The 12905-nt window shown below is 50.1% G+C and overlaps 1 pseudogene across 1 annotated transcript in view; it reads left to right on the top strand.

The window, feature by feature from the left end:
- The first annotated feature begins 897 nt into the window (after positions 1-897).
- LOC310753722 (steroidogenic factor 1-like) overlaps positions 898-12905 on the top strand; it is an 81623-nt pseudogene continuing 69615 nt past the window's right edge. Inside the window, exon 1 of the transcript in view lies at positions 898-1002. The product of the transcript in view is annotated as a steroidogenic factor 1-like (transcript). The remainder of the gene's footprint in view (positions 1003-12905) is intronic.

The raw sequence follows: 12905 nt of genomic DNA on the forward strand, positions 1-12905 counted from the left end.
CTGACCGTGAGGAGCGAAGTGCGCCACTGGGGAGGCCCGGTCGATGTCACACACGCGTGCACCCACCCAACCATCCAGGGTGAGAGAAAACAAACCCGGAGGGAGACTTTTCCCCCCAAGAGGAGAAGGCCGCTGAATACCCCCCCATGCCCCCGCCCCATGTTTTCCCGAGGAGCACAGAGTTTCGGTCGCTCCAATCTGGAGTGGGGGGGTGGGGGTGGGTGGGAAACCAGGGAGGGAACCAACAGAAGGCCCTCGGCGCTGGACCTCAGTGTCCAGGCAGAACGATGGGGGTTGAGACACTCCTTCAGATATCCTGGACGGAGGCCGTTTAGGGCTTTAAGGGTCAGCACAAGCACTTTGAATTGTGCTTGGAAAGGTACTGGGAGCCAGTGTAGCCCTTTCGCCTCCACTGTTGCTCCTGAGTAGCCAGTGCGCCCCGTCGGGGCCTCAAGTGCATGGAAGCCAGTCTCCAGCTGGGCTGATGAGGATGGGACGTTTCGTCGTCGGGCTGCGCCAGGAGGTGGGGCAAGCGGACATCTGCTCAAAAGGCCGCGGTGGGGGGGGGAGCACTGCCCCCATCGGGTGGGTGGGGGTTCTGACTCCCCACGCCCCACCCCATGGGTATAATGGAGCCCTAACTCTCCACTCCCCAGCGCCCTCCTTCCTCGGCTGGGCGCTTCTTACTCCCGCCCACCCCCATCCCCCCCACCTCAAGAGGCGGTGGAAGAGACTGGGCTAGCGCAGCCTCCCTGCCCAGTTATAAAGGCGGCTGCCCTCCCCTGCCCATCGGTCGGTCGGTGCCGCTGCCAGTCCGCCCTTAGGTCCCGGACCCGCCGCCACCATCACCGCCGATTAAGGCTCAGACGCTGCCCGGCTCTCCTACTTTCAAAGGAGATGATGGATTGCTCCTACGACGATGATCTGGACGAGCTTTGCCCAGTCTGCGAGGACAAGGTATCCGGTTACCATTACGGACTGCTCACCTGCGAGAGTTGCAAGGTAAGGGCCGGCCGTCGAGGGACAGCGACCCGCTCGGGACTGCCTTCCGCAGTCGAGAAAGGGGCTTAGTGGTCTTCTTCTTAGGAAGGAGAGAGGGAAGAGGTTTGAGATCAGGGATCCCCAAATTTGGACCCCCAAAAATGTTTCAGGGCAGCAGCGTGGGCTTGTGGGGTCGGATGCCCTTCTTTTAAAAAAATCCAGGCTCCCCCTTCCCCAATGATCTCCGCTCCACCCGCCGACTGAATAATGACCCCCGGATGGGATTATCATAATAAATGCCGCATTGAAAATTGGCTATCGCCCTGGGCTTCTTAACTGCAGCGCCCTAAAACACCCCAGAGCAAAACCGTCAGTGCAGAAAATTATGGTGGCGTATTTTAATACATGACGCTGGACGTGCGTATTTAAAAGAGGTTCATCTCTCGGCTAGGGATGGGGTTTACAAATATTTGCAGGGCAAAACGGTGAGTACAGGATTGAAAAGGAAATAGTTAGGATGCAAACAAAATTTGAATTATTATCGCTATCACTGCTTCATGGTTATATGAAATAGTGATAACTGCTTCAGTATTATTAAAAATAATCATTAAAATTAAGCCATGCTACTAATATTAGCAACATAAATGCAAATCATTATATTGATTAAAATAGCTCCAAAATTATTGTTAAATATATTTTTCTTAAGCACCAAGCCATCCACATCGAACTCTGGATTACCCAGCGCTTCAGAACAGTATTTCATTAACCCCAGAACCTTTCCCATATTCTGTTGAAAATCCCGGTACATATTTCGACCTGTAGAAGCCGTCAATCATCTTAATTTTCTCGGGCCCATCTCTGTAGCGCAGCCCCACAACGCTCGCCCTGTAGAACCCACAATACGGCCTCAGTTCCTTTGGGGGTTTTGTTTTCGATCATTTGTGATATTTTAGAGGCCACAGGAGGACTGCGAATGTTTATCACTTCTCTTCGAACCCCGATTTTACGGATCGCGAGTTTTAAGGAGTCCGTGATCCGGCGCCCAAAATCGCATGTAACGCCGATTTGATGTCACTCCCATTCAGGAGCGATACGTTCCCTAAGTCTGCTCCGGGGAGGGGGTGGGGGCCGGGGGGCAAATGCTTCCCCTGCGCGGCCTTTTCGTCCCTAAAACTCTTTTCGAAAAATGCGCGGTAGGAATTCTTTGGAAATCTTATCTGAGAATGAATAAAATGCTTCCGGCATAAACGAAATCGACTGGTTTGCGGGCGACTCGATCAGGAAATGTGTCCGGGAAAATGCATCCCGGTCTGGAGTTCTCAAAAGGTGATTCAATGAAGGAGATTCGTCTTTTGGGGAACCGCAAGTCTTAGCAGTTAATATTATTAAAAAACTGAACCTAGGGGAGCGTTTGGCGGTTGGGGATCTGGGGACGCTTTCCGGTGAGCAGCATGTGCACGTCGGGGTGTGGATGTGATGGCAATTATTTTCCAAGAAAGTGCCTTGTATATTTTTAGGCGCGGGAAAATATATGGCTGCGCGAAAGACGCCCGAGGACCCTGCGCGCCTCTTTCCCTGGAGTCGAGGGGGTGAACCAAATGGAGCCCCGGAGCGCTGCACTCGGCCCTTCTGTGCAAAAGGCCTAGTGGTGCTCAGGACCAGACCCGGCTGGCCCGCTCCGTCCTTCTCTCCAGGAACGGGTTTGCGCCAAACAGGGTCTCCGGAGGCCGCCAGAGGACGGTGCTCGGCGGGGGCCCCTGCTGGGAAGGGCCGCTTTGCAAGCGGTGGGTGCGAGAAGGGTTAGGGAGAAATGGGGGGGGGATGAGGCGAATATTGCCCTCCACCCCCCCCCCCACCAAATGATGGCACCCAGCAAGGGCATCCCTTTAAAGTGAGGTTACAGGGAACCAGGCAGAGGGCCTTCTCGGTAGTGGCGCCCGCCCTGTGGAACGCCCTCCCATTAGATGTCAAGGAAATAAGCAGCTATCTTATTTTTAAAAGACATCTGAAGGCAGCCCTGTTTAGGGAAGTTTTTAATATTTAATGCTGTATTGTTTTTAACACTCCATTGGGAGCTGCCCAGAGTGGCTGGGGAAACTCAGCCAGATGGGCGGGGTATTATTATTATTAATAATAATTAAAAAAAATAAAATAAAAATGTCTGTTCTTGGTCATTTTTCTGCTTTGTGGATTTATTTATTTGGGAAGACATTATTCTGTTTTTCTTCGTTCAGTTCGGTTTAGTTTCTTTCCAGTTTCCCCGTCCTCCCTTGCTGTCTCTAAAGGTGTTTTTGCTTGCTTGCTTGCTTGTTTTGAGACGGTGCTTTTGAGATTCCCACCTTAATGGTAGGATCAAGGAAGGTGGGGGAGGGAGAGGCCCAAAGACGGAAGCCTCAGTTTACCAGGATGTGTCTCGGGGTATGTCTGTCACATTTGTCGTGAGGCTCCCACAAAGGAAGGGCAAGGTCCATGGAGTCTCTTCAAACTTCCGGAGGTGCCCCCCATCATGTGTGTGTGTGTGGGGGGGGGGGAATCGGCAGCTCCAGCTTGAAGGCCCGGCCGCCCCCACCCTCACCACCAGCAAAAGGGAGATGCGCTTTCCCTGGGGGACTGATAATGCCCTAAGCGCCTTGCGGGGGTGGGTGGGTTGCCAGTTAGGCCCTGTGAGAAACTCTAGTCTTAAGAAACATCTGCCACCCTGTCTCAGTCTCTCGCTGGAAAAAGTGTATTCCTTCACTTACACTTCAGAATTATAATTAGAATTATTAAATGTATTGCTCACTCTTCACCAGTAGGTCCCAGGGCGGCTTACAACAATCTGAAATTCAGAATTAACAATGTGTGGTAAGCCGGCACTGCTCCCCCCCCCCCCCCCGTGGTTCTTGCAGTTTAACATCCTGGCTGAAGGTTAGATTCCAGGAGGCAGAATATGACAGGGCATGGGGTATCTGCAGACAGGTGCCGGGGCTGAAGCGAGGGGGTCTGGGCAGTGGAGCCAACTGAAGAACCGTGCCCATCTTGCATTCTGAGAAGAGGCGCGCTCTTGAGGCTCCCTTTCCCCAGGGTGAGGCCACCTCTTCTAGGGATTCATCCCTGGAGCTGAGCCGCCCCCCCTGTTCTGAGTCGAAGATCTTTTTATTTAATTGCCTGAGGTTGTGACGTCATTGGCGGCGTGCAGAAGTTCACAAGACAAAATGACTTGCGGAAATGTGCTTTATTTAAAATAATCACAATATAATGTGGTTCTTCTCCTTATGTGGAGGTGGTGATGGTGATGTGATGTGATGGAATTGGAATAATAATAAGAAAAAAATATTTTTACTCCGCCCATTTAATTGGGTTGCCCCAGCCACTCTGTGGGTGGCTTTCAGTATATATATATATATAAAATAGTAAAACACAGTAAAACATTACACCTTACAGAGCTTCCCTATACAGGGTTGCCTTCAGATGTTTCCTAAATGTTATATAATTACTGATCTCCTGATGGGGGGGGGTGTTCCACAGGGCAGGCGCCACTACCGAGAAGGCCCTCTGCCTGGTTCCCTGTAGCTTCACTTCTCGCAGTGAGGGAACTGCCAGAAGGCCCTCGGAGCTGGACCTCAGAGTTTTGGGTGCTTGTCGCCCCTCCTTGATAGGAGTCAGGGAGGTGGCGATGGTGGGGGCCAGAATGGGACAGCTTGATTAGATGCTAATTATATTGGAGCTGTGGTCCCCAAAGGGGTCCCTGGCTTCCCAATTCTCCTCTGCCCCAGTCAGCATGGCCACCGGACTGGTTAGGGGTGATGGGAGTTGTACCCTTTGCTATCAAGTGCTTGGGTCCAGGGTGCTCCGGTTATTGTCCCTGCTCAGCCCTGAAACTCTCCCCGGTTGTGCCACATTTCCCTCCTCCTCTCACCGTTGCTCCATCCCTGCTTTGCTCAAACGTCTCCCTCTTCCATTTCCGAGCTGCCTCATGTGGATATGATATGATATGATATGATTTCACTCCTGGTGCGATGTGTGGTCTTCTGCATGTAGTTCCAAACTGTGATAATTTACAACAGGTACTTTATAATAAGCAAACATCCAAACGTGGAAACTATTATTTTATTTTAAAAGCCACATGTTCGATCTCCAGCTTTTCTAAGTAGCGCTGGGAATGACCCCTGCCCGTGAGCTCTGCTGCCAGTCCATACAGGCAGTGTTGAGTCAGGTGAACCAAAGTTCTGCCTAGGTATGAAGCAGATTTCCATTTTCCTGAACTGCTAAGACCAAAAAAATTAACATGGTATAAGCTTCTTCATCAGATGCATATGGGGACATGACTCTTGGGTTGTGGTATTGTTTAGAGATTGTTGTTGTTGTTGTTTATTATTTATGACTACTTTGGAATGTTTGTAATTGTGTGGGTTTTTTTACATGTTGTAAGCTGCCTTGAATATGGTTTTAACTTTGGAAAGGCAGCACACAAATAAAATGATTGAAAGACAGAGAGAATGTTAACTGTGAAATCAGAGGGAAATTAAATGGATTTATGATTACTAATAGTATCACTATCATCTTACAAAGGGCCCCAAAGTGTCTATCAGCTGTAAAGACAAAAACAGTCTATGCCCACAGACTCACCACCAGAGAGACATGGCACAAAAGAAATAAACAAGGAGGAAGGCAGAGGAAAGCAAGTGTTGGAGCAGTTGCTTCCTGACTGGCCCACGGATGGGGCCAGGTTGGTCTCCCCTTTGCAGTGTTGCTGTTCCTTGAACAGTCCTTCAGATACCCGTGATAAAGGATGCAAAAATGGTTACAGTCACCCTTCCCAGAGCAGAGTTGATGATCATAATGCTTTGGTACATGTGTAGTGGGATACACTCTCACACATATTCAGGTCTCCCGATTCCACCCTGCTGCTTTCCCAGTTGCCCCCCTTGTGTCCCAAAGAGCGCCAGAGGGAACTGGGTTTTGAGACAAGGAGCAGAGCTAGCTATCTAAACACATTTAAAAGGACACAGAATGTTAATTGGCTGAATGCCTGGCTGAAGTAAAACATTTTCGCCAGGCGCCGCAGATATGTATTGGAGGCGACAGCCGAGCCTCCCTGGGGAGAGCGTTCAGCAAGCGGGGAGCCACCACTGAAAAGGCCCGTTCTCCTACTGCAGCTCTCCAGGTCTCCAGTGGAGGGGGCAAACGAAGAAGGGCCTCAGGTGGTACAGTCTTCTCCCTCCTGCACCCGAGCTTCATCTGTGTCGGGTTCACCGTGAGTTCCTCAGAATCATAGGCTCTGCTCTGGAAGGTCTGGCATATTTACTGTACTAAAGCGAGAGCTATAATAATAATAATAAATTTTTATTTATACCCCACCCTTCCCAGTTCAGAAAACCGGGCTCAGGGCGGCTAACAACAAATTTAAAGCACTTAATTGAGGCAACAAAAAACAGCTTAAAATACAGTATAAAACGTGAATAACAATAAACTCAGAATTCAAAAATCAATTGGGGGGGGGGAAATCCATCCAACAAACATTAGATGATCACCAGGGCTAGCTGGCTGAGTTAGTCCTATTTGGGCCAGCGAGGAGACCAGGGGAGAATGAGCTGTGGGATCCCAGAGCAGGTAATCTTCATAAAAAGGGGAGGGGGAGTGAAGAAAGGGGAATAAAAGATTAGGCTAAGTTCAAATTGAGAGCCAGGTGGAATAGCTCTGTTTTACAGGCCCTGCGGAAGGAATTAAATCCTGCAGGGCCCTGGTCTCATGGGACAGAACATTCCACCAGGTCGGAGCCATCACTGAGAAGGCCCTGGCCCTGGTGGAGGATAATCTGACTTCCTTAGGGCCCAGTGTGGGAATGTTCAGGGATGCAGGAGAGGATATATTGTCTGATTATATCCTTATCCAACTTGTGTTAACAAGTTCCCCAATTTCAGCAGAGTAACACATTCCCCTTTATTTTAAGTTTGCAACGGCAGCGTTTGCTCAGGCTCGCTAAAGCCTCTATAATAACTGTTCTGGTAATTTCGCCTTATTCCCTCATAAAATAGAAGAGACGACACAGTCTTTTACAAAAGTATAAAAAGAGTTTACTCACATTCTGTTCACATTCAGATCCCAGAAGGCAGACTTAGCTTAATGAAGTAACATACACTTGGAATCTATCTCTTAAGAAGACAGTCCCTTTGTCCTCTCTTGGGAAGCCAAGAGGGCATCTTTGGCTTAGTAGATGTTGTGTCTTCGATGCATGTGGTGAAAGAGAGAGAGATGGCTGCCCTGCCCTGTGCTTTTGTCATTACCTGCACAGGTGAGGCCACACCCACCTCTAGTCATATGCAGAGGAAGTCTGTCCCAGCCCAGAAGGAAACAGGAAGTTTACCTGCTGGCTGGACAAACATCCCTCCCCATGTGTAAACATGTTCACTCTAGGAATGTTGTACTTGACTGCTCTTGTGTTTCACATCCCACACCCAGGACCTCTAAACTATGATTATTCATGGACCTTAAGGACCTCTGCGGGGCATACCAGGAGAGGTGATCCCGTAAACAGTTCCACTGGGCATACTCAGAGAGCATTTCTGAATTCTCCTCCCAAGTGACAGCTGCTTTGGGCAGGGTGGGGTCTTCAAGGCAAGGAGTGTGGGACCCACCTGTGATCCCTGTTTCTGGGGAATTCTTCGCACTTCCAAACTCCTTGAACTTCTCACACTTCCCCCGCACATTTTATTAAGATGTGGTGTTAAGATGTTAAGAACGGTGGACTCATAATCTGGTGAACCCGGTTCGCTTCCCCACTCCTCCACATGCAGCTGCTGGGTGACCTTGGACTAGTCACACTTCTCTTTTTTTTTTTTTTTTTTTGTTAATTTTTTAATGATTTTCCAACATAAATTAAAACACATTACAACTGACAATACATAGACAAACAAACAAACATATAAACACGTATAATTTCATAACCTCTTTTTCTTAAACTTTATTTCAACTACTTCCCCATACCTCCCTTTTCTGCATCCCTATTTTAAATTTTTCAGCAACCCCTGATTTCAATTACTTATGATTCACTTTCTTAAATCCTTTTTCTCTCACCCACTCATTTATCACTGCAATTCTGTTTTACATTACCCATGACATTTTAGCACTCATTAATTTTACAACAGTTCTTAAGATAAACTTTAAATTTCTTCCAATCTTCTTCCACCGTCTCTTTTCCTTGGTCGCGGATTCTGCCAGTCATCTCAGCCAGTCCCATATAGTCTATCACCTTCGTCTGCCACTCTTCCAGCGTGGGTAGTTCTTGTGTCTTCCAATACTTTGCTAAAAGAACTCTTGCTGCTGTTGTAGCATACATGAAAAACGTCCTATCCTTCCTTGACACCTGTCAGGGAACTGCCATCTGAGACGAAGGAGGTGAAAGGGCTCATGGAGGGTGAGAGAGACCACTCAGCGGAGGAGGGGACCAGCAGGGGGAGAAGTGGAGTTCCAAGGGAAAGTGAGTCGGAGGGAGGGCTCAGAGACACTTCAAGCGAGAACAGTGGGGAGGTTTCAGGACCTCCCGTAGGGACACCCACTCCTCGGCGGAAACTGTCACGCCGAGAGTCCAGAAGACGCGTTTCCGTTAAGGAGCTTTTATGCTGGAAGAAGTTCCGTAAACGCCCACTGTCCGATTCAACGAGCGATTGATGGAGCCATGCTTAAGGAGCTCCATCACAGACAGAGGTTTGGGAACTTAGCCAAACTCTGAGGGATCAGGATTTTACGCACAAGCAGCTCACCATCCCATCACAGCAATCGGACAGTTCCTGAAAGCAGCTTGTGCAGAGAGGCATCATGAGCAACCCAGCCAGAGCCGGAGGAGCAGCAGGTGCTGGAGAAAGTCCAAGTCTGGAAGAAAGGTACAGAGTGTTGGAACTCCAGCTAGCAATGCAAACGGCGAGGCTAGAAGAAAGGAGGGCGCAGGATGCAGAAAAGGCAAAAGGCGCTACACTAGCAAGAAAGATGCCAGGAATGGTGCAGAAGTTTGGGGGGGACCCCAGGAACTACCAAGCTTTTAGGACAGAGATGCAGTATGCTCTCGAACTGCAGTTTAACGACTTTCCCGATGAGGCATTGCGAGTGGCGTTTGTGATTGGCCATCTCGAAGGAGGGGCGAGAGACTGGGTCAGGCCCCTGATGGCAGGGAATAGTGACATGCTGAAGGACGCGAGGAAGTTTTTTCGCGCCATGGATTTGATGTTTTCCAGCGAGATTGAACAGGGACTGGTGCGCAGACAATTGATGGCTTGCAAACAGGGGAGCCGATCGGTTCGTGAGTACTGGACTGAGTTTACAATGTTGATACATAAATTGGGGTGGGACCTATCGGCGGAACCCATTCAAATGCTCTTTGAAGAGGGGCTTTCTTCGGCGGTGAAAGACGAACTTTCCCGGGCGCCCAGGACGGAGTCTATGGACCAGCTGACCAAATCAGCGCTGACCATTGGAGCGCGCCAGGAGGCAAGAGCCTTGGAGAAGCGGGAGGGGAAAGGAGAGCGTTGGAGGGATTTCCGCATTCCAGAGATTCCAGAACCAAGTTTCCCGCCCGGAGAGCCGATGGAAGTTGGAACAGCGCGCGCGCGCGCAGTTTCAAATCCCAGTGAAGGGAGGAAGAAGGAGGGAAAGAGCGCCAAGAAATGTTATCTCTGCCAGCAGCCAGGTCACTTTGCCAGAGTCTGCCCGCAAAGAAAGGAATGGCAAGGGATGGCGGGAGCTGTTGGGGGGAAGGAGGAGGAAGTCCAGGAGCCAGTAAAAGCCAACGCCTGTCTGCCACTGTCAGGGCACTTCAGACAGGCCAAGGAGCAGTAAAAGTGCCCACTCCGGAACCTCCAAGACCAGCCCTAGTAATAGAGGTGTGGCTAGAGCTGGCAAACGGATACCCACTGAAGACCAAGGCGCTGTTGGACTCAGGCAGCTCCTGTAATTTTATGAGCAAGGAGTTTGCAGCTGAACACCAGATACAGACACTCCCTTTAAGCAACCCCCTGCAGGTCACCACGATCGATGGGAGGGAGCTGTTGGGGGGAGAAGTTAGCCTACAGACCGTCCCAATGGTTATGAGGGTGGCAAGGCACACCAAAAGGATAGCGTTCAATGTAGCCACCCTGGGAGGGGCGCCAGTCATTTTGGGAATGAGCTGGCTAGCGTTGCATGACCCGCTAGTGGGCTGGCATCAGAGAGTGGTCTCCTTTGGGTCAGCACATTGCCTGGAACACTGCAAAGAGGGGAAGGTGCCAGAAGGGGCAAAAGCCTCCCTAGCAGGGACGGAAGTGGCGGACAAAGGGAAGGTGCCCAAACAATACGCTGACCTGAGCAAGGTCTTCAGCGAAAGGGAAGCAGATAAACTACCACCGCATAGAGACTTTGACTGCCAAATTAACCTGGTCCCTGGGGCCCAGCTCCCCGTGGGCAAGCTGTACGCCATGTCAGACAGGGAAATGCAGGAGTTGAGGGAGTTTATTGACAAAAACCTGAAGAGAGGTTTCATCAGAGAGTCCAGAGCGGTGGGGGGCAGCCCAGTGTTTTTTGTGGACAAAAAAAACACGGATAAACCGAGATTGGTCGTGGACTACCGGCGGCTAAATGCCGTGTCAGAACCAGTGACTTTCCCCATGCCCAGGATTGATGACATTTTGACCAGGGTGAGGAAGGGAAAGATATTCACGAAACTGGACCTGAGAGGAGCTTACAACCTGATACGAATAAAGAAGGGGGATGAATGGAAGACAACGATGTTCACCCCCCTAGGGGCTTTCGAATATCTCGTTATGCCCTTTGGATTACAAGCAGGCTCCGCCTGTTTTCAATCGCTCATGAACCATGTACTGGGACCTTTGCTCTACAAGAATTGCGTGGCCTTCCTCGATGACGTGCTGATATATTCAGAGAATGAGGAGCAGCATGTAAAGGATGTCAGGGAAGTGCTGAGCCAGCTGCAAGCAAACCAGTTGTGGGTGAAATTGGAGAAGTGTCAGTTCCACACCAAGGAGGTGGAATTCCTGGGGTACCGCTTATCAGACAAGGGATTAGCCATGGATCCAGGCAAGGTCCAGGCGGTGCTGGAATGGAAGACACCGAAAACGAAAAAAGATGTGCAAAGGTTCTTAGGGTTTGGGAATTTTTACCGTAAATTCATCAAGAACTTTGCCCACTTAACGGCTCCCATCACGGACTGTCTAAGCAGCAAGAAGAAATTCGTTTGGACGGCGGAGGCGGAGCACGCTTTTGAGGAATTGAAAAAGGCATTCGCTTCGGAAGAACAGCTCCTGCATGTGGATTTACAAAAACCCATGAGAGTGGAAACTGATGCCTCAGACCGGGCGGTGGGGGCGGTGCTGCTTCAGCCGGGGAGCAATAAGTCGGAATGGAGACCGTGTGCCTTCTTTTCGCGTAAGCTGAACAAATCCGAGAGGAACTACACGGTATATGACCGAGAACTACTCGCCATTCACGAAGCGTTCCGGAGATGGAGACACTTACTAATTGGCGCACAGCATAAGGTGCAAGTGTGTACGGACCACAAGAATTTGGAGTATTGGAGAACGGCACGAGTGCTCAACCAACGACAAGTGAGATGGGCCCAGGAGTTCTCCAAATTCCATTTTGAAATCTGCTATGTGCCAGGTCCAGAAAACATCAGAGCGGACGCTCTCTCTCGCAAACCTGAATATTTGGAGGGGGAGGGAGCGCCAGAAGAGAGACATATTATCCCAGAGGACCACTGGGTGTGTGGTGCGGCCTGGGTGGGGCAAAGAGAACTGGTAGAGGGAACGGTAAATGATGAGTACGCCCAGGATAAGCTCAGAGGTTTAAGGAGAGAGGGAGAAGACCCCGGAGGTTTTGAAGAAAGAAACGGGGCATTGTATTACAAAGGGGCGCTATATATACCCGAAGGGGAATTGAGGGGGAGAGTACTCAAACAGCTGCACGACAATCCCACAGCGGGGCATTTTGGGCAACACAAGACCATGTGGTTGGTGACCAGGGAGTTTTGGTGGCCCAAGGTGAGGGAGGATGTACGGGAGTATGTGAGAAGGTGTGACCAATGCCAGAGAGCCAAAGGAGAAAGGCGGGCACCAGCGGGGTTATTAGAACCGTTACCCACACCAGAACGACCGTGGGAGGCGGTGTCGATAGATTTTATGACTGATCTGCCCAAATCCCAGGGGAAAACCGCCATACTAGTCATAGTAGACCTGTTAACTAAGATGGGTCACTTTGTAGCTTGCTCACATGCAGTCACGGCGGAAGAGACAGCGAAATTGTTTGTAGAACATATTTTTAGGCTGCATGGCGCCCCCTTGAGGGTGGTTTCCGACAGAGGGAAACAGTTCACGTCCAGATTCTGGAGGAAGCTTATGAGCTTGTTGCACGTAGAGGTCAACTTTTCGACTGCCAGGCACCCTGAGACCAATGGGCAGGCGGAGAGGGCAAACGGTATCCTTCAACAATACCTGAGGTGTTATGTCAATGACAGAGAAAACGATTGGGTCGAAAAGTTGGCACTAGCGGAATTTGCTTACAATAATGCAGAGAATGTGTCCACCAGGATGAGCCCCTTTTTGGCTAATTATGGGTGCCACCCCAGGGCGTTTCCGGGGGAAGGAGGAGAGAGATGGAGTGTTCCGGCCGCTGAACTTTTTGTAGAAGAAATGGAAGCGATCCATCGTCAACTCCAACACAACTTAGAAAGGGCCAAAGAAGAATATAAGAGGCAGGCAGACAAGAGCAGAAGGGAAGGTGAAACAATTAGGGTGGGGAGTCGGGTCTGGCTATCAACCCAAGGATTGCCGTTCAAGGGGGGTTGCAAGAAATTGAGACCCAAAAGATTGGGACCATTTGAGGTCATCCAACAGGTCAACCCAGTGGCTTTCAGACTCCGGTTACCGAACCACATGAAACTGCACCCAGTATTCCACAGG

Source organism: Podarcis filfolensis (assembly GCF_964270895.1).
Source record: "Podarcis filfolensis genome assembly, chromosome: W".
Taxonomy (NCBI): domain Eukaryota; kingdom Metazoa; phylum Chordata; class Lepidosauria; order Squamata; family Lacertidae; genus Podarcis; species Podarcis filfolensis.